The following is a 26,322-nucleotide window of genomic DNA, read 5'->3' on the forward strand; positions in this document are numbered from 1 at the left end:
CGCTTTTTTAAAATAATTTCCGTATTACAAATTTATTATTTTCCCTGGAAACTTGGTCACATATAATGACACAATGCGAAGGTTTTCCAATTTTTTGATTTTTTTTGAATTTTTTATGCCCATTTCAAAATGGGGTCAAAACGGCGGGCTCGACCATTCCTAGCTAGTGGTTAAATCTTGGAAAACTTTTGATGTTTCTCTGATTAAATAGATACTTATGTAACTAGAAATGATTTTTGGAAAAAATAAATAGCAAACTATGAGGCAGATGCAGTTCAAATTTGACCTGCTTCCTACTGAATCGGCGGGAATTTGTCTTTCTCACCAGAGGTGGATCAAAACTTTTGACACCCAACCATTTTGTCAATTGTGCATTAAATATGTCCTAGTATTTTAGAAAATTGAGTTGGTCCAATTTTGCAAGAAATATATGGTAGGTCCTTCACAAAAAAACTCATTTCAGGCACTTGGAAAATGGAAAATGAATTTTCCGTGCAAAGAAAATGAAAACTTCCTTAGGCAACATTGTTCGGAATTCCAAGATGCACCCTTGTGCACAATATGAGATCATTTGAACAAACTATGCCATGAATGTGGCCATAAGATTGATCATTTGGCTTGAAAGCCATGAATCTTCACGCATGATAGCTCATTTTTTAGAACACTTTTTTAAAATAATTTCCGTATTACAAATTTATTATTTTTCCTGGAAACTTGGTCACATATAATGACACAATGCGAAGGTTTTCCAATTTTTTGATTTTTTTTAGAATTTTGTATGCCCGTTTCAAAATGCGGTCAAAACGGTGGGCTTGACCGTTCCTAGCTAGTGGTTGCATCTTGGAAAACATTTGATATTTCTCTTATTAAATAGATACTTGGTAGCTGCAGTTCAAATTTGACCTGCTTCCTGCTGAATCAGCGGGAATTTGTCTTTTTCACCAGAGGTGGATCAAAACTTTTGACACCCAACTGTTTGGTCAATTATACATTAAATATGGTCTAATATTTTATAAAAAATGATTTAGTGCCATTTTGCAACAAATGTATGGTAGTTCCTTCACAAAAAAACACATTTTGGTCACTCGGAAAATAGAAAATGGTTCTTTGGAGCAAAGAAAATGAAAACCTCCCAAATCAACATTGTTTTTTATCCCTAAATACACACATGTAAAAAATATTGGTTTATTTGAACTAACTATAAGAGATTAAATGTTTTCAGTAGCTGCTTAAACCCCTGTTTTTAGAACTAAGAAAAATAAGTTTTAATAGCTCATTTTTTAACCAATCAGGATGCAGCCCACGAATCACCCCCTTTATTCGATCTGAGCTGTCCTCCCTATTGATCCAGCGTCTCTTGATCCCCTCCTTCCCAAGAAAAACTAGGGCGCTGCTTCCCCTCCTGTCCCTGATCCAAGTCCCTCCTCCGCCGCCCCTCCAGCCCTCCTCCCCCATCTAGATCCAGATCCCTCTCCCACCCCTCCTGTCCACTCCTGTAGCCGACACCCATCCCTCACCATCGACGACCCACGCCGCTGCCGCACACTACCGTGCCCTCCCCTCACCCTGGCTGAAAGCACAAGTGCTCCCAGGGTGATTTTGGTAATTAATGTCAACATATCTCTTGTTGGACTAATACCTTTACCTAGTATATTTCAGATAAGTTCAACAATGGAGTGGCATGGACTAGAAGAAGTGGATCCCTCAAAATACTAAGGACAAAAGGATTGGCTCAAGCTCAAAGCACAAGACCCTACATTTTCTATTTTAGTGATCCAAGATCACATTGAGTCAATAGGAAAAGCCAATACTATCAAGGAGGGATGAGGTGTTGCTTAATGAGATTCTTGCTCAAGATGCTTAGTGATATGCTCCAAAGCCCTCTACTACTTTCTCACATCCACCTATGACCTAAACCAAAAGTCAAACTCGGCCCCACTGATTCTTTCTATCCGGCGCCACCGAGTTCAGATGTCATAGCCACTGCCACAAACCCTAGTCAAATCGGTCTCACCGATAGGGATCTCGGTCTCACCGAGATGGGATTGTAATCTCTCTGTATGTGTCCATTACCAAAATAGGTCCAACCGAGTTTGTGTAATCGGTTCTACCAAGATTACAATGTAAACTCTCAGTTTTCCTTTCGTAACATTTCGGTCCAACCGAGATGAGCGAATCGGTCCCACCGAGTTTGCCTGACCAACTCTCTGGTTAGCTTATTACCAAAATCGAACTCACCAAGTTTGTGTAATCGGTCTCACCGAGATTAAGTTATGCCCTAACCCTAACCATATCGGTCCCAGCGACTTGACATGTCGGTCCCACCTAAAATCCAAACGGTCACATTATTTGCTAAATCGGTCTGACCGAGTTTCACAATTCGGTCCCACCGAGATTGGTAATTTGTGTGTAACAGTTGGATTTTATGTGGAGGCTATATATACCCCTCCGCCCCTCTTCATTCATGGAGAGAGCCATCAGAACATGCCTACACTTCCAACTTACATTTTCTGAGAGAGAACCATCTACACTTGTTTTGAGGTCAAGATATTCCAATCCTACCATATGAATCTTGATCTCTAGCCTTCCCCAAGTTGCTTTCCACTCAAATCTTCTTTCCACCAAATCCATATCCTGTGAGAGAGAGTTGAGTGTTGGGGAGACTATCATTTGAAGCACAAGAGCAAGGAGATCATCATCAACACACCATTTGTTACTTCTTCGAGAGTGGTGTCTCCTAGATTGGCTAGGTGTCGCTTGGGAGCCTCCGACAAGATTGTGGAGTTGAACCAAGGAGTTTGTACGGGCGAGGAGATCGCCTACTTCGTGAAGATCTACCCGTAGTGAGGTAGTGAGGCAAGTCCTTCGTGGGCGACGGCCATGGTGGGATAGACAAGGTTGCTTCTTCATGGATCCTTCATGGGTGGAGCCCTCCATGGACTCGCGCAGCCATTACCCTTCGTGGGTTGAAGTATCCATCAACGTGGATGTACGATAGCACCACCTATCGGAACCACGGCTCAAAAACTTCATGTCTCCAAATTGCATTTGCACACTCCAATCTCATCCCCTTACATTCTTGCATAGTTGCATGCTTTACTTTCCGCTGCTCATATACTCTTTGCATGCTTGCTTGATATGTATTTATTGGGTTTCGTAGTAATTTCAAAAAAAGTCCTACGCCCACACAAGATCATGGTGATGAATAGCAACGAGAGGGGAGAGTGTGTCCACGTACCCTCGTAGACCGAAAGAGGAAGCGTTAGAACAACGCGGTTAATGTAGTCGTATGTCTTCATGGCCCGACCGATCAAGCATCAAAACTACGGCACCTCCGAGTTCTTGCACACGTTCAGCTCGATGACGTCCCTCGAACTCTGATCTAGCCGAGTGTCGAGGGAGAGTTCTGTCAGCACGACGGCGTGGTGACGATCTTGATGTTCTACTATCGTAGGGCTTCGCCTAAGCACCGCTACAATATTATCGAGGAGGACTATGGTGGAGGGGGACACCACACACGGCTAGGAGATCAAGAGATCAATTGTTAGGTCTCTAGGGGGTGCCTCCCTCCCCGTATATAAAGGAGTGGAGGAGGGGGAGGGGCCGGCCACCCTTGGCGCGCCCCATGAGGAGTCCTACTCCCACCGGGAGTAGGACTCCCCCCCTTCCTTGTTGGAGTAGGAGAAAGGGAAGGGAGAACGAGAAGGAAGGAATGGGGCGCCCTCCCTCCCTAGTCCAATTCGGACTAGTCCATGGGGAGGGGTGCGGCCACCCTTTGGGGCCTTTCTCTCCTTTCCTGTATGGCCCATTAAGGCCCAATACGAATTCCCGTAACTCTCCAGTACTCCAAAAAATACTCGAATCATTCGGAACCTTTCTGAAGTCCGAGTATAGTCGTCCAATTATCAATCTTTACATCTCGACCATTTCGAGACTCCTCGTCATGTCCCTGATCTCATCCGGGACTCCGAACTCCTTCGGTACATCAAAACATATAAACTCATAATATAACTGTCATCGAAACCTTAACCGTGCGGACCCTACGAGTTCAAGAACTATGTAGACATGACCGAGACACATTTCCGGTCAATAACCAATAGCGGAACCTGGATGCTCGTATTGGCTCCTACATATTCTATGAAGATCTTTATCGGTCAAACCGCATAACAACATACGTTGTTCCCTTTGTCATCGGTATGTTACTTGCCCGTGATTTGATCATCTTTATCCAATACCTAGTTCAATCTCGTTACCGGCAAGTCTCTTTACTCATTCTGTAATACATCATCTCACAACTAACTAATTAGTTGCAATGCTTGCAAGGCTTATAGTGATCTGCATTACCGAGTGGGCCCAGAGATACCTCTCCGACAATCGGAGTGACAAATCCTAGTCTCGAAATACGCCAACCCAAGAAGTACCTTTGGAGACACCTGTAGGGCACCTTTATAATCACCCAGTTACGTTGTGACTTTGGTAGCACACAAAGTGTTCCTCCGGTAAACGGGAGTTGCATAATCTCATAGTCACAGGAACATGTATAAGTCATGAAGAAAGCAGTAGCAACATACTAAACGATCAAGTGCTAACGGAATGGGTCAAGTCAATCACATCATTCTCCTAATGATGTGATCCCGTTAATCAAATGACAACTCTTTTGTCCATGGCTAGGAAACTTAACCATCTTTGATTCACGAGCTACTCAAGTAGAGGCATACTAGTCACACTATGTTTGTCTATGTATTCACACATGTATTATGTTTCCGGTTAATACAATTCTAGCATGAATAATAAACATTTATCATGATATAAGGAAATAAATAATAACTTTATTATTGCCTCTAGGGTATATTTCCTTCAGTCTCCCACTTGCACTAGAGTCAATAATCTAGTTCACATCAGCATGTGATTCAACACCAATATTCACATCTGTATGTGATTAATACCCATAGTTCACATCGTCATGTGATCAATACCCAAAGGGTTTACTAGAGTCAATAATCTAGTTCACATCGCTATGTGATTAACACACAAAGAGTACTAAGGTATGAACATGTTTTCCTTGTGAGAGAAGTTTAGTCAACGGGTCTGTCACATACGGAGCCGTATGTATTTTGCAAATATTCTTTGTCTTCAATACTTTGCATGGAGCTACTCTAGCTAATTGCTCCCACTTTCAATATGTATCCAGATTGAGACTTAGAGTCATCTGGATCAGTGTAAAAGTTTGCACCAATGTAACTTTTACGACGAACTCTTTTATCACTTCCATAATCGAGAAACATCTCCTTAGTCCTCACTAAGGATATTCTTGACCGTTGTCCAGTGATCTACTATTAGATCAAAATTGTATTCCTTTGCCAAATTCATAGCAAGGTATACAATAGGTCTAGTTCATAGCATGGCATACTTTTATAGAACCTATGACTGATGCATAGGGAATGACTTTCATTCTTTTCTATTTTCTGTCGTGGTCGGGATTTGAGTCTTACTCAATTTCATACCTTTGCAACACAAGCAAGAACTCTTTCTTTGACTGTTCCATTTTGAACTACTTCAAAATCTTGTCAAGGTATGTACTCATTGAAAATCTTATCAAGCGTCTTGATCTATCGCTATAGATCTTGATGCTCAATGTGTAAGCAGCTTTATTGAGGTCTTTCTTTGAAAAACTCCTTTCAAACACTCCTTTATGCTTTCCAAAAAAATTCTACATCATTTTCGATGAACAATATGTTATACACACATTCTTATCAGAGAGTCTGTAGTGCTCCCACTCACTTTCTTGTAAATACAGGCCTTTCAAAAAGTCTGTATAAAACCATATGCTTTGATCAATTCATCAAAGCATATATTCCAACTCTGAGATGCTTGCACCAGTCCATAGATGGATCGCTGGAGCTTGCACAATTTGTTAGCACCTTTAGGATTGACAAAACCTTTTGGTTGCATCATATACAACTCTTCTTTAATAAATCCATTAAGGAATGCAGTTTTGACATCCATTTGCCAGATTTCATAAAATGTGGCAATTGCTAACATGATTCGGACAGACTTTAAGCATCGATACTAGTGAGAAAATCTCATTGTATTCAACACCTTGAACTTGTCGAAAAAACTTTTTGTGACAAGTCGAGCTTTGTAGATAGTAACACTACTATCAGCGTCTGTCTTCCTCTTGAAGATCCATTTATTTTCTATGGCTTGCCGATCATCGGCCAAGTCCACCAAAGTCCACACTTTGTTCTCATACATGGATCTTATCTCAGATTTCATGGCTTCAAGCCATTTCGTGGAATCAGGGCTCATCATTGCTTCCTCATAGTTTGTAGGTTCATCATGGTCTAGTAACATGACTTCCAAACAGGATTACCGTACCACTCTGGTGCGGATCTTACTCTGGAAGACCTACGAGGTTCGGTAGTAACTTGATCTGAAGCTTCATGATCATCATCATTAGCTTCCTCACTGATTGGTGTAGGAATCACAGGAACTGATTTCTGTGATGAACTACTTTCCAATAAGGGAGCAGGTACAGTTACCTCATCAAGTTCTACTTTCCTCCCACTCACTTCTTTCGAGAGAAACTCCTTCTCTAGAAAGGATCCATTCTTAGCAATGAATGACATGCCTTCGGATATGAGATAGAAGGTGTACCCAATAGTTTCCTTTGGCTATTCTATGAAGTCGCACTTCTCCGATTTGGGTTTGAGCTTATCAGGTTGAAACTTTTTCACATAAGCATCGTAGCCCCAAAATTTTAAGAAATGACAACTTTGGTTTCTTGCCAAACCACAGTTCATAAGGCGTCGTCTCAACGGATTTTAATGGTGCCCTATTTAAAGTGAATGCAGTTGTCTCTAATGCATAACCCCATAACGATAGTGGTAAATCGATAGGAGACATCACACATCGCACCATATCCAATAAAGTGCGGTTACGATGTTCGAACACACCATAACGTTGTGGTGTTCCATGTGGCGTGAGCTGTGAAACTATTCCACATTGTTTTATATGAAGGCTAAACTCGTAACTCAAATATTCTTCTCCACGATTAGATCGTAGAAACTTTATTTTCTTGTTACGATGATTCTTCACTTCACTCTGAATTTCTTTGAACATTTCAAATGTTTCAGACTTGTGTTTCAATAAGTAGATATACCCATATCTGCTCAAATCATCTGTGAAGGTCAGAAAAATAACGATTCTTGCCACGAGCACCAACACTCATTGGATCGCATACATCGGTATGTGTTATTTCCAATAAATCAGTAGCTCGTTCCATTGTTTCGAAGAACGGAGTTTTATTCATCTTGCCCAAAAGGCACGGTTCGCAAGCATCAAACGATTCATAATCAAGTGATTCCAAAAACCCATCAGCATGGAGTTTCTTCATGCGCTTTACACCGATATGACCCAAACGGAAGTACCACAAATAAGTTGCACTATCATTATCAACTTTGCATCTTTTGGCATCAATATTATGAATATGTGCATCACTACGATCGAGATCCAACAAACTATTTTCATTGTGTGTATGACCATTGAAGGTTTTATTCATATAAACAGAACAACAATTATTCTCTGACTTTAAATGAATAGCCGTATTGCAATAAACATGATCAAATCATATTCATGCTCAACGCAAACGCCAAATAACATTTATTTAGGTTTCAGCACTAATCTCGAAAGTATAGGGAGTGTGCTATGATGATCATATCAATCTTGGAACCACTTCCAACACACATCGTCACTACACCCTCAACTAGTCTCTGTTTATTCTGTAAGTCCTGTTTTGAGTTACTAATATTAGCAACCGAACAAGTATCAAATACTCAGGAGCTACTATAAACACTAGTAAGGTACACATCAATAGCATGTATATCAAATATACCCTTGTTCACTTTGCCATCCTTCTTATCCATTAAATATTCCGGGTGTTTCCGCTTCCAGTGACCATTTCCCTTGCAGTAGAAGCACTCAGTTTCAGGCTTTGGTCCAGCTTTGGGCTTCTTCACGGGAGTGACAACTTGCTTGCCATTCTACTTGAAGTTCCCTTTCTTTTCCTTTTCCCTTTACTTGAAACTAGTGATCTTGTTTAATCATCAACACTTGATGCTTTTTCTTGATTTCTACCTTCGTTGATTTCAGCATCACGAAGAGCTCGGGAATAGTTTTCGTCATCCCTTGCATACTATAGTTCATCACGAAGTTCTAGTAACTTGGTGATGGTGACTAGAGAACTCTGTCAATCACTATCTTATCTGGAAGATTAACTCCCACTTCATTCAAGTGATTGTAGTACTCAGACAATCTAAGCACTTGCTCACTAGTTGAGCAATTCTCCTCCATCTTTTAGGCGAAGTATTTGTCAGAGGTCTCATACCTCTTGACACGGGCATGAGTCTGAAATATCAATTTCATCTCATGGAACATCTCATATGTTCCGTGACGTTTCAAAAAACGTTTTTGTAGTCCCGGTTCTAAGCCATAAAGCATGGTGCACAAAACTATCAAGTAGTCATCATATTGAGCTAGCCAAACGTGCATAACATCTGCATCTGCTCCTACAATATGTCTGTCACCTAGCGGTGCATCAAGGACATAATTCTTCTGTGCAGCAACGAGGATAAACCTCAGATCACGGATCAAGTCGGCATCATTGCTACTAACATCTTTCAACTTAGTTTTCTCTAGGAACACATATAAAAACATAGGGAAGCAAAAAACAGAGGGAATCAACAACGCGGGCTATTGATCTACAACATAATTTGAAAAATACTACCAGGACTAAGTTCATGATAAATTAAAGTTCAATTAATCATATTACTTAAGAACTCCCACTTAGATAGACATCTCTCTAATCATCTAAGTGATCACGTGATCCAAATCAACTAAACCATAACCGATCATCACGTGAAATGGAGTAGTTTTCAAAGGTGAACATCAATATGTTGATCCTATCTACTATATGATTCACGCTCGACCTTTCAGTCTTAGTGTTTCGAGGCCATATCTGCATATGCTAGGCTCGTCAAGTTTAACCTGAGTATCCTGCGTGTGCAAAACTGGCTTGCACCCGTTGTAGATGGACGTAGAGCTTATCACACCCGATCATCACGTGGTGTCTGGGCACGATGAACTTTGGCAACGGTGCATACTCAGGGAGAACACTTTTATCTTGAAATTTTAGTGAGAGATTATCTTATAATGCTACCGTCAATCAAAGCAAGATAAGATGTATAAAAGATAAACATCATATGCAATCAAAATATGTGACATGATATGGCCATGATAATCTTGTGCCTTTGATCTCCATCTCCAAAGTACTGTCATGATCTCTGTCGTCACCGGCACGACACCATGATCTCCATCATCTTGATCTATATCAATGTTTCTTCACATGGTCGTCTCGCCAACTATTGCTCTTGCAACTATTGCTATCACATAGCGATAAAGTAAAGCAATTATTTGGCGCTTGCATCTTATGCAACCAAGAGACAACCATAGGGCTTCTGCCCGTTGCCGATAACTTCAACATAACATGATCATCTTATACAATAAAATATAGCATCACGTCTTGACCATATCACATCACAACATGCCCTGCAAAAACAAGTTAGACGTCCTCTACTTTGTTGTTGCAAGTTTTACATGGCTTCTATTGGCTGAGCAAGAACCGTTCTTACCTACGCATCAAAACCACAATGATAGTTCATCAAGTTAGTGTTGTTTTAACCTTATCAAGGACCGGGCATAGCCACACTCGGTTCAACTAAAGTTGGAGAAACTGACACCCGTCAACCACCTGTGTGCAAAGCACGTCGGTAGAACCAGTCTCGCGTAAGCGTACACGTAATGTCGGTCCGGGCCGCTTCATCCAACAATACCGCCGAACCAAAGTATGACATGCTGGTAAGCAGTATGACTTGTATCGCCCACAACTCACTTGTGTTCTACTCGTGCATATAACATCAACGCATAAAACCTAGGCTCGGATGCCACTGTTGGGTTTCGTAGTAATTTCAAAAAAATTCCTACGCTGTCAGGACCCCGACTCAATGCCACATCGATCTAGCATGTAACACCTCATATCACTTTGCGGCCTCATGCACGGTATCCCCATGGGTGTCGCCTTACCTTTGCTCGGGACCGTTTGCGCCTTTTGGCACACGTATATGATAGTGTCGCTAGCATCCATATGATAAGGAGCCCGGGCTGACATGGCTAGTCGTAAACCCAAAGTGGCACAAACTTACAGGGACACGCATCCATGACCCAGCATCGAACGTGTCGGTTATCAGTGAGTGAATCCAGGCTGTAGCACTGGGCTAGCAGGACTCCGGTGAACCGGGCTGTAGCGGGCTAACAGGACTCCGGTATTCATCGCCTGACATTTCCCCGAAGGGACAGACACAAGAACAAAGAAGGACACATGCCGGCCAGCCTAAGTGTTCCGGAGCAGTAGCAGGCTACCATGGCTCAGTGGAAGCACTAGGAGACATTTCCCGGTAAGAGAGGCTACTAAGGATAAACAACTAGATAGTCAGATCCCACACATACCAAGCATTTCAATAACATACACACAATATGCTCGATATGTGCAAATACAACATGGCATCACAACATGACTCTACAACTCAAGTATTTATTCAATATACTCCGAGGAGCGAGATATTACAAACATGGGTCTCATGACCCAGCATTCAGAGCATACAAGTCAAAGCACAAACGGAAGCTTAACTTGTCTGAGTATAGACAACTATAAATGAAAAAGGCTGAAAAGCCTGACTATCTACCAGATCCTGCCGAGGGCACAAGATCGTAGCTGAGGTAACAAGCTAAACGTCGAAGTCCAAGCGGAACTACTAATGCGACTGAAGTCGCTCTGCAAAAACATAAAATAGGCAAACGTGAGTACAAATGTACCCAGCAAGACTTACATCAGAACTATCTACATATGCATCATTATCAACAAAGGGATGGTGGGGTTTAACTGCAGCAAGCCAGCTTTGACTCAGTGGCTATCCTGAACTATGACTGCAATGTAACTCTTTGAGGTGGCGCACACGAGTCCACATATTCACCATATCAATACACCACAATGGATCCGCTCCCGTCTCCCTACGAGGACGCCATCCATAGCACTCACGCTTATCTTGCGTATTTTAGAGTATCCACTTTCACTTGTCTATCAATTGTACAGGCAACCTAGAAGTCCTTTACCGCGGACACGGCTATTCGAATAGATGATGTTAACCCTGCAGGGGTGTACTTCTTCACACACGCTCTCACCACTTATCACCGTTTACACGACATGTACTCGGCAACCTTCAAGCGGAAGCCCAGCGAGGGTGTCGGCCACAACCTGACTAACCACACAAGTCTCTCGTCCAGGTTTATCGCCTATTCGGGTTCCATCTGCAAGGAGATCCGGCCGGGGTGTCGCTCACGGCCCCAAACGATGTGTGCAGGGTTCCCAAGTCCACCATCCGGGTGCCACTTGGTACACCGGGCCACTATGCCTAGTCTGTCCCAAGCCCACCTGTACCGGGTGCCATTTGGTAGACTACTAACACTACCTACAAACACCAAAAACTAGTTGCAACTCCTGGACAGAGATCAAGTTGATTAATAAGCCGAGAGGGGCCGAGTTACCGGAACCCAATGTGTGGTAGTAACTGTTCATGGATCACAAACACAGAACTCAGTTCCTGAGGACGGCTGCAATGAGACAACCCACCATGTACTCCTACATGGCCTCTCACCGCTACCTTTACCAAATCGTGTTCACACACTTAGCTCTCAACAATAGGACATGTTCACCACACCTCCAATTCATCCCTGATGAATGAGACCTGACACAACTCTAAGCAATAGCAGGCATGACAAACAAGCATGAATGAGTAGGCACATCAGGGCTCAAACAACTCCTACTCATGCTGGTGGGTTTCATCTATTTACTGTGGCAATGACAGGTCATGCAGAGGATAAAGGGGTTCAACTACCGCAGCAAGTAACAGTTGTATCGTTGTTGTCCTAATGCAGTAAAATAGAGCAGGAGCGAGAGAGTGGGATTGTATCGGAATGAACAAGGAGGTTTTGCTTGCCTGGCACTTCTGAAGATAATATAGTTCTCCATCGGTGTCATCGAATAATCGTCGGAACCACGTTTACTGAGAGGGAACAAACACCGGCAACAGAGAAGAAATACAATCAATGCAATGCACAATATGATGCATGATATGACATGGAAAAATGAGTGTGTTGGACTAATGCATCTACAACCAGGGTGGTTTGAGCTCATTTGAATCAAAGATTCATATGCAAACTCAAGTTATGGATTTATAAAGTGCATTATCATGTTTTGATATAAACAGCAAGGTTAAGTTGCTTAAACATGCATGAAAATGGTACAGATGGATAGATTGGATTTTTCTGATCATTTTTCATATATAACTTATTTCATTTGGAGTTACGGTTGAATTTCTATGATTTTTCAAAGTTTTGGATATTTTCTGAATTAAACAAATCATTTACGATTTATTTAAAATCCAGAAAAGGATTACTGCGTCAGCCTGACATCAACATGACATCAGCAGGTCAATGGGGCACAGTCCAGGTCAAATCTGACGCGTGGGACCCACTGGTCAGTGTCACAGAGCTGGCTAGTGTAGCTGACGTGTGGGCCCGGTCAACGACCACGTCAGCAGGGTCAAAGCGGACGCGTGGGGCCACTGGATTAATACAAAATAAACAGGGAATAAATCCCAGGGTTAATTTGGGCGCGGGGCCCATATGTCAGTGAAAGAGGGGGTTAATTAGCGGGGTAATTAGTCCCTAACGACGGTGCCACGTCAGCATGCCGGAGTTGAACGCCGGCGAGCACGCGAACGCGGCGGCGACGCTCGGGAACGCGCTACGGGCGGCGGCTGGACGCGCTGGTGGCACCACGAGGAAGCCCTCGCTCACCCGCATCCAGGGGTGCACGCAGCTGGGCGCAGGGAGGCCGGGGTCGACGGCGACGACCACTTGGGCGGCGGCCGGAGTTCGGCGTTCGTGAGTTTTTGCTGCTGCGGCTCGCGGTCGAGCGAACCAGTGTGCTAGGGATGCACTACGCGACGCTGCGAGCGTGTTGCACACCTACGGATGACCAAATGGTCACCGAAGTGACGCCGGCGTCAAGCTCGTGCGGCGGGGCGTTCCGGTCAGCGTGGAATCAACGGCTACAGGTCGCGAACGGCGTCGGGGTAAGAGGGAAACGGCGTAGGAGCTCACATAGAGGCTGTAGGGATGCTTAGCACGCTCGGGGACGGCTCGGAGGTGTCAAATCGGCGGTGGCGATCTCCGGTGCCCGAGGTTGAAGACGAGGGCAAAGACGGTGTTGTCGGGCATCCGACGTCACGCGGCTCGGTGAGTAGGAGGAGAGGGACTAGGCAGAGCTCGTGGGTAGCTCCAGGGGGCGAGGGAGAGGTGGTGGTGTCGACTACGGCGGCGGCGGCTTACGGGCGCGTCGGCCGTAGTGGGAGAGGACGAGGGAGAGGGCAGAGGAGGGGAGAGTGTTGTCCAGGGGGTCTAGGTGGCGCCGAGGAGAAGATGCGAGGCGTCGCGGTGGCCAGGCGACGCAGGCAGGCAGCCTGGTGGCATGGCGCCCGCGCCCGCGCCGTGCGTTGTCCCTCCTCTACCTACTGGCAGAGGTTGGGGATGACTAGCACCAGGCCAGGTGGACTGGGCCAGCACAGGTGAGGCCCAGGTGGGCTGGTGTCTCTGGTGGGCCTCAAGGTAAGTCCAGGTAAGGTCTGTTCCTTCCCTTTTCTATTTCTGTTTTTTTGTTTTTTTATTTAAGTCTTTGCCACTGTTTTCAAAAAGAACAAATCCAAACCAGTGACAAAATTCCTCTGAATATTTTTTATGTTGCTTAATGGACTTTTCCAGAAGCACATAAAATGTTCCAGGGTATTTGGAAATATATTCTATACAAGTTATGAATATAATTCCGAATACAAATAAAATAATGATTTAAATTCAGTGCCCAAAATATTCCTCAAAAATGCTCATTATTTTTGGTTTGGTGCAAAAACCTTTGCCAAATATAACCAACATTATTTAAGTCCATTTTGGGAACACTGAATGCAATTTCCAGGGTTCTTTGCCCTACTTTTAATTAAAGTTTTGAGGCTTCAACAATCCTCAATTCAAGTTTCAGAAATTTAGACATGATGCATGGATGCTTGTGCAACTATTTACAATCAAATTTTAGGGCTGTGACAACTCAACCCCACTAAGCAAGAATCTTGCCCCGAGATTCAAGACGTGAGGTAAGAGGAAAGGGGGGTCACAAAACTATCACAATCTTCATGATCCATTTGCCCTTCTTGAGGATGTTTGACTCATTGCTTCAAATCGATCTTGACGTCTTTTCTTTCGAGATCTTCATTCAACATGATGACAAGAAGAAAGGGAAAACTCTAGAAGGATCGATCTCCTCGAAGATCGAGCAACTTAGGATCAACTCATGGATTGAGACATGGAAACATCTCTCAAGCTGAGACACGGAGCATAAAACTAGAGTGATGGTATAAGACAGATGATGAAGGTTCAGCAGGTAGGCAACAATTCCACACTTAAGAAGGTGGTGAACCGTTGTCGACGTAGCGAGGAGTTGGGTTGCCATGATACCATAACAGGGCACCTTAGGGAAGGTGACTCGTAGAAATATCCTCTTAAGTGGCAAAAAGAATTACCTTTGATTCAGAGATCATTGAAACTCTTTATACCGGCCTAAGGCAATTCTCGAGCGATTATTTGGAGGGGTTCAGTAGAATGGCATACCCAGATTAGAATGGATGATGTGGATTACCTTGTTGAAAACAACACAAGGGATGATTTTAGTAACTGGAGAGAAGCTCAACAGTAAAGAGTGAGTCCACTGTTTGAAAAGTTATAGCATAACTGAGGAAACTGAGAGCAATCCCAGTTAGTGCTGATGATAACACCTAGTGCTTGTGCGTGCTCTCAAGAATTGAGCATTTCCATATTCATCAAGGTTTTACCAATATCCGTGTCTAGGGTCCTGGCAACACAATGTACAACCATGATGAACAACGATGGACGATGCAGAGGCAAAGGAAGATAACCTTCTCAGATTTCACCTTAGCGGGGCCAAGGGAACAAAATCTGGATGATCGACTGAGAGACATTTAGCACTCCGCTTCTAATGTTCTCCTTGATGTGCTAGCGTAACCCATTCATAGATATTCTTTGATATGTAGAACATCAAGTAAAAGGTCGGACTTTGGGAGCACAAAAATCCATAAGCAACAACTACTGGAATAAGTTCTACGAGATCCTTATGGGGAGGTGGCTAACTTCCTCAAACAAGATACTACAATAATAGGTCTTCAGGTTGGGTGTGTTGGCCACGACATCCATTTTACCGGGTTATAGAGAGACCAATATTATAGTTCTTGGGACACGTTCCAACCATCATATCTGCCTGAGATTCAAATTTGGTTGGTGTCAGAATAATCCAGACTCATCGAGTCTGGGAAGAAAAATGAAAGTTTGCAACACAAATCGACGATATGGCGTTGCAGGATTCTCGGGGAATGAACTACGATAGCAAGCTCCAAAACATGAGCTGGTTCTGCTACGTACATGTGAACACGCTGTCCCAGACAAGCATGACTACATAGTAGTCTTATAATAAAACGCTACCGAGTTCAGGTGGGGAACCATCATTGCGGATAACGAAGTCCTTGATTAAGCCCGGGTTAGCTCTTAAAAGGAACTCCTTCTCCTTGAACAAATCAATCAGTGGCTTGGTGTGCTAGGAACACATGTAGGATGAAGGTTGCAAGTCTCCAAACCACAGAATACTTCGCACGTATGCATGACTGATTGGAATGATTCCAAATGAAGCAACACTGACTTTCTCGAACGCACAGCGGCAACTTGCACCAATTGCACATGAATTAGAGGAAGTCACTTCTTTCAGCCGAACATAGGCTTCATGAGCGGGTCATGAAGATAATGCTTATAAAAGTTTACAACACTAACTGGATGTTCAACACAATCATGGAGAAGATAGGAATGTTGCCGATGAGCTCAACAACAATTCATCCAGGTTTCCATGAAGATGGAATTCCATAATTATGTGAACAAGGTGATAGTATTGGTCAGACCCAAAAGATATAATGGTGTATGCTCGAGGAAAATCCACGAGTAAGACAACATTACGAACATCGTTGGTTCTGATTTGATTTGACGATAGACCATACTCAAATCAAAGATTGGGTAAGATGATAGGTCCATAAACTGATCATGGGGGTCAATAGATGAAAATACCATCTTTCTTCAACACACATACAAGATATCCCTTGGAATGAACTGAGTTGGACAAGCTTTTATCTTCCAACTCTCCAAGTTGTTGTTTATCTTAACCAACTAGCTCAGGGTATCCAACACCGAATCTTGGAGAATGGGTGGTTTACAAGAAACCAACTTGATCACGAGCTCAACATAGCGGTCAGGTGACAACCTGGTAATACTTCTGAGAAGATATTCGGGAAATCACGAACCACCGATATGTTACTAAGATCGAGAACAATCTTGCTTTTCAGGGCAAGATGATATGATCAATAGAGCGAAGGTTTGAAATAATCCTAACTCATCGATCGAGGAGTGCACCAGTAGAATGGACTAGGTAGCACGATCAATCTTAGAATGATGATCCAATAACCAACACACTAAGAATGAGATTTTCGTCCATTAACTACCAAGCAACAAGGTTGCTAGGAGTATTGATTTCACACATCATAGTTAACCTGTCGGCATTCCGGTTGCAACAACATGGGAACCGAGAAATTATCAATGATGGCAAGAAGTATTACTGCGTCAAGAATTCATAAGAGGTGGTGCAATTCTCATGATACTCTTGACAAAAGATGGTAACACTCCAAGGTAGAGCAGAGCAGAAGCTGGATTGGCATTTTGATCTGCGGAATACAATTGCTTTGACCCAATCCTAGATATGGATGAGGTACTGGAGTTTGTTTCTCCTAGTCATTCCAGAATAGAATGGCTTGACGGACCACAAGAGTAATAGGCATCGATGAACGAATGCACGCATACTCTTGACTATCAATTGATAGATGAAGGTCAGAAGACAACTAAAGAGGGACAACTCAAAGGAGCATATGATTTTCTGAGTTGTGGATGCACAGATTAGTATGTCGAATCAAGTGCAACAGGTTTCTTCCGGATAACCCATGTAGAAAGGTTGAACTGGCAGAGTCACAACATAGAATCGAGAACTCATCAAGAGCACTCTGGTTGTGATCTTTTGGTTCAAAAGAACTCCTTGCCAAGAATGGTTCATGGTATTTGGAAGAACGATATACCACGGACCTCGAGGATTATCGCAAAGGTTACTAATATCCTGAAGGGACTAGCAAACACTATCAACATGAAGTAAGTGGAGTGAATCCCGGGTTCAAAAACCCAGTAATATAGTACCTATTACTAAGTGACATCATGGGATGCTTTCGAGAATAAAGGCCAGAATAATCACACTGGAAACACAAAACATGGCTAGATTACTAGGTGATACTCTAGACACCTAGGGTCATAATAATAGCTCCAACATATACGCCGAGGCAACATAGTACCTCAACTCACCGATTAGTGTGATTAACCTGGCCCAAATGGACATCAGGAACATGGAGGAATGATTGCAAGTGCATCAGACTATCTAGAAACCTGGGATGACTCGGACAGCATAACGGCTGTAAATGCTCAAAAGAATTTAGACATGCTACAAAAATGGTGACATCGCCACTCAGAAGCACAATATCAAGGTTTCGAGATCAACAATTAACATACGGAACTAGTAGGAACTTAACCGAGGCTTGAAACCAACAATCCTATAAGTCTACGGATTAGTAACACGTGATCCTGATAGAAAGAAGAGAAGGCCTAGTTCCTTAACCCCGTAGGAAAGATAAGATGACTCAGATCAGAAGGGCATGAGGTAAAGGAGTAAAAAGAGCCTTACGTTCCCATCCCACAATCAATTCCCCTACATATAACTAAAGCATTTCTAGACTCAACTTTGACCAGTTTGGCTTGGTAATCCTACAGGCAGTCAAGCTCTGATACCAAAACTGTCAGGACCCCGACTCAATGCCACATCGATCTAGCATGTAACACCTCATATCACTTTGCGGCCTCACGCACGGTATCCCCACGGGTGTTGCCTTACCTTTGCCCGGGACCGTTTGTGCCTTTTGGCACACGTATATGATAGTGTCGCTAGCATCCATATGATAAGGAGCCCGGGCTGACATGGCTAGTCGTAAACCCAAAGTGGCACAAACTTACAGGGACAGGCATCCATGACCCAGCATCGAACGTGTCGGTCATCAGTGAGTGAATCTAGGCCGTAGCACTGGGCTAGCATGACTCCGGTGAACCGGGCTGTAGCGGGCTAACAGGACTCCGGTATTCATCGCGTGACTTTTCCCCGAAGGGACAGACACCGGAACGAAGAAGGACACATGCCGGCCAGCCTAAGTGTTCCGGAGCAGTAGCAGGCTACCATGGCTCAGTGGAAGCACCAGGAGACATTTCCCGGTAAGAGAGGCTACTAAGGATAAACAACTACATAGTCAGATCCCACACATACCAAGCATTTCAATAACATACACACAATATGCTCGATATGTGCAAATACAACATGGCATCATAACATGACTCTACAACTCAAGTATTTATTCAATATACTCCGAGGAGCGAGATATTACAAACGTGGGTCTCATGACCCAACATTCAGAGCATACAAGTCAAAGCACAAACGGAAGCTTAACTTGTCTGAGTACAGACAACTATAAATGAAAAAGGCTGAAAAGCCTGACTATCTACCAGATCCTGCCGAGGGCACAAGATCATAGCTGAGGTAACAAGCTAAACGTCGAAGTCCAAGCGGAACTACTAATGCGACTGAAGTCGCTCTGCAAAAACATAAAATAGGCAAACGTGAGTACAAATGTACCCAGCAAGACTTACATCAGAACTATCTACATATGCATCATTATCAACAAAGGGATGGTGGGGTTTAACTGCAGCAAGCCAGCTTTGACTCAGTGGCTATCCTGAACTACGACTGCAATGTAACTCTTTGAGGTGGCACACACGAGTCCACATATTCACCATATCAATACACCACTATGGATCCCCTCCCGTCTCCCTACGAGAACGCCATCCATAGCACTCATGCTTATCTTGCGTATTTTAGAGTATCCACTTTCACTTGTCTATGAACTGTACAGGCAACCCAGAAGTCCTTTACCGCGGACACGGCTATTCGAATAGATGATGTTAACCCTGCAGGGATGTACTTCTTCACACACGCTCTCACCACTTATCGCCGTTTACACGACATGTACTCGACAACCTTCAAACGGAAGCCTAGCGAGGGTGTCGGCCACGACCTGACTAACCACACAAGTCTCTCATCCAGGTTTATCGCCTATTCGGGTTCCATCCGCAAGGAGATCCGGCCGGGGTGTCGCTCACAGCCCCAAACGATGTGTGCAGGGTTCCCATGTCCACCATCCGGGTGCCACTTGGTACACCGGGCCACTGTGCCTAGTCTGTCCCAAGCCCACCTGTACCGGGTGCCACTTGGTAGACTACTAACACTACCTACAAACACCAGAAACTTGTTGCAACTCCTGGACAGAGATCAAGTTGATTAATAAGCCGAGAGGGGCCGAGTTACCGGAACCCAATGTGTGGTAGTAACTGTTCATGGATCACAAACACAGAACTCAGTTCCTGAGGACGGCTGCAATGAGACAACCCACCATGTACTCCTACATGGCCTCTCAACGCTACCTTTACCAAATCATGTTCACACATTTAGCTCTCAACAATAGGACATGTTCACCACACCTCCAATTCATCCCTGATGAATCAGACCTGACACAACTCTAAGCAATAGCAGGCATGACAAACAAGCATGAATGAGTAGGCACATCAGGGCTCAAACAACTCCTACTCATGCTAGTGGGTTTCATCTATTTACTATGGCAATGATAGGTCATGCAGAGGATAAAGGGTTTCAACTACCGCAGCAAGTAACAATTGTATCGTTGTTGTCCTAATGCAGTAAAATAGAGCAGGAGCGAGAGAGTGGGATTGTATCGGAATGAACAAGGGGGTTTTGCTTGCCTGGCACTTCTGAAGATAATATAGTTCTCCATCGATGTCATCGAATAATCATTGGAACCACGTTTACTGAGAGGGGACAAACACCGGCAACAGAGAAGAAATACAATCAATGCAATGCACAATATGATGCATGATATGACATGGCAAAATGAGTGTGTTGGACTAATGCATCTACAACCAGGGTGGTTTGAGCTCATTTGAATCAAAGATTCATATGCAAACTCAAGTTATGGATTTATAAAGTGCATTATCATGTTTTGATATAAACAGCAAGGTTAAGTTGCTTAAACATGCATGAAAATGGTACAGACGGATAGATTGGATTTTTCTGATCATTTTTCATATATAACTTCTTTCATTTGGAGTTACGGTTGAATTTCTATGATTTTTCAAAGTTTTGGATATTTTCTGAATTAAACAAATCATTTATGATTTATTTAAATTCCAGAAAAGGATTACTGCGTCAGCCTGACATCAACATGACGTCAGCAGGTCAACGGGGCACAGTCCAGGTCAATCTGACGCATGGGACCCACTGGTCAGTGTCACAGAGCTGGCTAGTGTAGCTGACGTGTAGGCCCGGTCAACGACCACGTCAGCAGGGTCAAAGCGGACGTGTGGGGCCACTGGATTAATACAAAATAAACAGGGAATAAATCCCAGGGTTAATTTGGGCGCGGGGCCCATATGTCAGTGAAAGAGGGGGTTAATTAGCGGGGTAATTAGTCCCTAACGACGGTGCCACGTCAGCACGCTGGAGTTGAACGCCGGCGAGCACACGAACGCGGCGGCGACGCTCGGGAACGCGCTACAGGCGGCGGCTAGACCCGCTGGGGGCACCACGAGGAAGCCCTCGCTCACCCGCATCCAGGGGTGCACGCAGCTGGGTGCAGGGAGGCTGGGGTCGACGGCGACGACCACTTGGGCGGCGGCCGGAGTTCGGCGTTCGTGAGTTTTTGCTGCTGCGGCTCGCGGTCGAGCGAACTAGTGTGCTAGGGATGCACTACGCGAGGCTGCGAGCGCGTTGCACACCTACGGATGACCAAATGGTCACCGAAGTGACGCCGGCGTCGAGCTCGTGCGGCGGGGCGTATCGGTCAGCGTGGAATCAACAGCTACAGGTCGCGAACGGCGTCGGGTTAAGAGGGAAACGGCGTAGGAGCTCACATAGAGGCTGTAGGGATGCTTAGCGCGCTCGGGGATGGCTCGGAGGTGTCGAATCGGCGGTGGCGATCTCCGGTGCCCGAGGTTGAAGACGAGGGCAAAGACTGTGTTGTCAGGCGTCCGACGTCGCGCGGCTCGGTGAGTAGGAGGAGAGGGACTAGGCGGAGCTCGTGGGTAGCTCCAGGGGCGAGGGAGAGGCGGTGGCGTCGACTACGGCAGCGGTGGCTTACGAGCGCGTCGGCCGTAGTGGGAGAGGACGAGGGAGAGGGTAGAGGAGGGGAGAGTGTTGTCCAGGGGGTCGAGGCGGCGTCGAGGAGAAGATGCGAGGCGTCGCGGTGGCCCGGCGACGCAGGCAGGCAGCCTGGTGGCGTGGCGCCCGCGCGCGCGCCGTGCGTTGTCCCTCCTCTGCCTACTGGCAGAGGTTGGGGATGACTCGCACCAGGCCAGGTGGGCTGGGCCAGCACAGGTGAGGCCCAGGTGGGCTGGTGTCTCTGGTGGGCCTCAAGGTAAGTCCAGGTAAGGTTTGTTCCTTCACTTTTCTATTTTTGTTTTTTTGTTTTTTATTTAAGTCTTTGCCACTGTTTTCAAAAAGAACAAATCCAAACCAGTGACAAAATTCCTCTGAATATTTTTTATGTTGCTTAATGGACTTTTCCAAAAGCACATAAAATGTTCCAGGGTATTTGGAAATATATTCTATACAAGTTATGAATATAATTCCAAATGCAAATAAAATAATGATTTAACTTCAGTGCCCAAAATATTCCTCAAAAATGCTCATTATTTTTGGTTTGGTGCAAAAACCTTTGCCAAATATAACCAACATTATTTAAGTCCATTTTGGGAACACTGAATGCAATTTCCAGGGTTCTTTGCCCTGCTTTTAATTAAAGTTTTGAGGCTTCAACAATCCTCAATACAAGTTTCAGAAATTTAGACATGATGCATGGATGCTTGTGCAACTATTTACAATCAAATTCTAGGGCTGTGACAACTCATGGGTATGTTACTTGCCCGAGATTTGATCGTGGGTATCCAATACCTAGTTCAATCTCGTTATCGGCAAGTCTCTTTACTCGTTCCGTAATACATCATCCCGCAACTAAATAATTCGGTTTAATGCTTATAGTGATGGGCATCACCGAGTGGGCCTAGAGATACCTCTCCGACAATCGGAGTGACAAATCCTAATCTCGAAATACCCCAACCCAACAAGTACCTTTAGAGACACTTGTAGAGCACCTTTATAATCACTCAGTTACGTTGTGACGTTTGGTAGAATACAAAGTGTTCCTCCAGTAAATGGGAGTTTCATAATCTCATAGTCACAGGAACATGTATAAGTCATGAAGAAAGCAGTAGCAACATACTAAACGATCAAGTGGTAAGCTAACGGAATGGGTCAAGTCAATCACATCATTCTCCTAATGATGTGATCCCATTAATCAAATGACAACTCTTTTGTCCATGGCTAGGAAACTTAACCATCTTTGATTCACGAGCTAGTCAAGTAGAGGCATACTAGTGACACTATGTTTTTCTATGTATTCACACATGTATTATGTTTCCGGTTAATACAATTCTAGCATAAATAATAAACATTTATCATGAGATAAGGAAATAAATAATAACTTTATTATTGCCTCTAGGGTATATTTCCTTCAGTATTATGATTGTTAAACTTGTGCCAAAACTCCACTTCAACTTAAAGAAATTAAAAACTGCAACTTTTCTTGCTTAGTGTCTAATCAGCCCCCCCCCCCTCTAGACACCTTTTCTCAATCCTTTCAATTGGTATTAGAGCATTGGTCTCCATTGCTTTGGTTTAATCACCATTGGAGGAAGATGGATGAGTCTACTTTAGGGAGTCTTACACATAGAGTACCTATACTTGATGGAGAGTACATTCATGAGTGGAAAAATGAGATGCTTGTGATTTTCAATGAATATCATTTGAACAAGTACATTGCTAGTCCTTGTGCACCTCATGTTGATCCTATGTATCCCACCCTTGATGAGTCAATTGACGTGATTCGCAATCTTAGAACTGTTAATCTTATAACAAGAGGCTTGCCTAGAAACTTGATTGGATGTTTGCCTACTCTTGATTGTGCCTACACTATATGGAAATTTCTTAAGGAACGATTTCCAAACTATTCCTTGAAAAATCTAGATGAAATTCTCCATAAATCTATTGCCTTGAGTAAGATGAACTCCAATGATCCTATGTTTGGTGATTGTCTATTTGAGCTTACAAATCTTATGCGCGCCAAAGGAGATGTTGGAATTATTAGTGATATTATCTCCGAAGCCATTAGAATTCATAAAGATCACTATTGTCAAAATCATTTATCTAATGAATCACCCTCTCTAGGAATTGATCCACCACATGACGATGTTGAACATGGATACTATGATGAGGATGATAATGATGACTTTGACCTTGATGATGCAATGAGACACTTTGGTCTTATGGCAAATCTTCGAGGATATATGGCAGGAGGAAAGGAATGGGTTCTTGATAGTGGATGTACTGATCACATGACCGGAGATAAAGATATGTTTCGTGAGCTTGCTGAAAACAACGGCCCTCAAAAGTATGTCACTTTTGGTGATAACTCAAAGAGTAAGGTAGTTGGCCTCGGTAAGGTGGCCATCTCACGTGATACCTCCATACAAAATGTTATGCTCGTTGAATCTCTTGGATACAATTTACTTTCAGTATGTAGACTTGCTGATTTCAGTTTCAATGTCCTATTTACTGAAGTAGATTGCCAAGTGTTTCGTAGAGATAATCATAAAATGGTCTTTACCGGCATTCGTAGAGGTGATCTTTACATTGTTGATTTCACTAAAAAGGCTCAACCCAGAACTTGCTTTATTGCTAAATCCTCTAAAGGTTGGTTATGGCATAGACGACTAGGTCATGTGTGCATGCGAAACCTTGACAAGCTTATTAAAGGAAATCATATCCTTGGAGTTAATGATGTCATATTTGATAAGGATAGACTTTGCAGCGCTTGTCAACCAGGTAAACAGGTTGGAGGAAGGCATCCCGTGAAGAACATCATGACCACATGGAGGCCACTCGAGCTACTTCATATGGATCTCTTTGATCCCAACGCCTACAAAAGTCTCGGTGGAAATTCTTTTGGTCTAGTCATAGTTGATGATTTTTCAAGATTTACGTGGGTGTTCTTTCTCAATGATAAATCGCAGGTCCAAAAGATCTTCAAAAACTTCGCAAAGAAAGCCCAAAATTAGTTTGAAGTGAAGATCAAGGAGGTTCGAAGCGACAACGGAACGGAGTTCAAGAATGCAAATGTGGACACCTTTCTTGACGAAGAAGGGATTTCACATGAGTTCTCGGCTACGTACACGCCTCAACAAAGTGGAGTTGTTGAGAGGAAGAACCGGACGCTCATCGAAATGGCAAGAACGATGCTTGATGAGTACAAGACACCGAAGCACTTTTGGGCAGAAGTGGTTGAGACAGCTTGTCATGCAACAAATCGCTTGTATCTTCACAAGCTACTCGGCAAGACGGCATACGAGCTCCTCACCGGTAACAAACCCCAAGTTGGATACTTTCGAGTATTCGGCTCAAAGTGCTACATTATTGATAAGCATCGTCGCACTAAATTTGCTCCTAAGTCTCATGAAGGATTCCTACTTGGTTGTGGCTCAAACTCTCACACTTACCGTGTCTACAATAATTTCACCCGAAAAGTTGAAGAGACGGTAGATGTGAAGTTTGATGAATCTAACAGCTCGCAAGTAGAGCAACTGCCAATTGATGTAGGAGACAAAGATCCTTCGGAAGCAATCCAAGACATGTCTATTGGCAAGATTCGTCCAACGGAGGTGAAGGAGAGTACCTCGTCTGTCCAAGTGGAAGCTTCTACCTCACGACAAGGTGAACCAAGAGTTGATACGGAAGCATCCACAAGCAGGACACACCAAGACGAAGAAAATGAGGAAGTACACCAAGATGAACATCAACAACCTCCTTCTCCACCACGACAGGAGAACGACAACCTCAACAACAATGAAGAATGCCAAGAAGAAGAACAAGATGAAGAAGATGTTCCACCAAGATCCAAGCAAAGGCTTTCACGAGTTCGAGCAAGAGTTGCCAGAGACCATCCCGTCGAGCAAATCTACAACGATATCGAAACCGGGAGAATCACTCGCTCTAAAACTCGTTTAGCTAAGTTTTGTGAACACTATTCATCCATCTCTAGCATTGAACCTATGAAGGTCGAAGAAGCATTGGAAGATCTAGATTGGATAAACGCCATGCATGAAGAGCTACACAACTTTGAGAGAAACCAAGTTTGGACATTAGTTGAGAAGCCCAACAGCAACCACAACCAAATGGGTGTTTCGCAACAAGCAAGATGAAGATGGACAAGTAGTTCGCAACAAAGCACATCTCGTCGCCCAAGGCTACACTCAACTCGAAGGTATGGACTATGGTGAGACATATGCCCCTGTTGCTAGACTTGAATCCATTCGCATCTTACTTGCCTATGCTAATCACCATGATATCACCTTGTACCAAATGAATATTAAAAGTGCTTTTCTAAATGGTGAAATAGAGGAGGAAGTTTACGATAAGCAACCTCCTGGCTTTGTCAATCTAATAAACCTAAGCATGTCTACAAACTTAACAAAGCTCTTTATGGTCTTAAACAAGCTCCTAGAGCTTGGTATAAATGCTTGACCAAGTTCCTTATTGAAAAAGGCTTTGAAATTGGAAAAATTGATTCTACTCTTTACTAAAAGGGTTAATGGAGAATTATTTGTATGCCAAATTTATGTGGATGATATTATATTTGGATCAACTAACCCTCAATTTAGTGAAAAATTTGGAAAGCTAATGTCAGAGAAGTTTGAGATGTCTATGATGAGTGAACTCAAATT

The sequence above is a fragment of the Triticum aestivum genome, chromosome 7B (assembly GCF_018294505.1).
Source record: "Triticum aestivum cultivar Chinese Spring chromosome 7B, IWGSC CS RefSeq v2.1, whole genome shotgun sequence".
Classification (NCBI taxonomy): Eukaryota; Viridiplantae; Streptophyta; class Magnoliopsida; order Poales; family Poaceae; genus Triticum; species Triticum aestivum.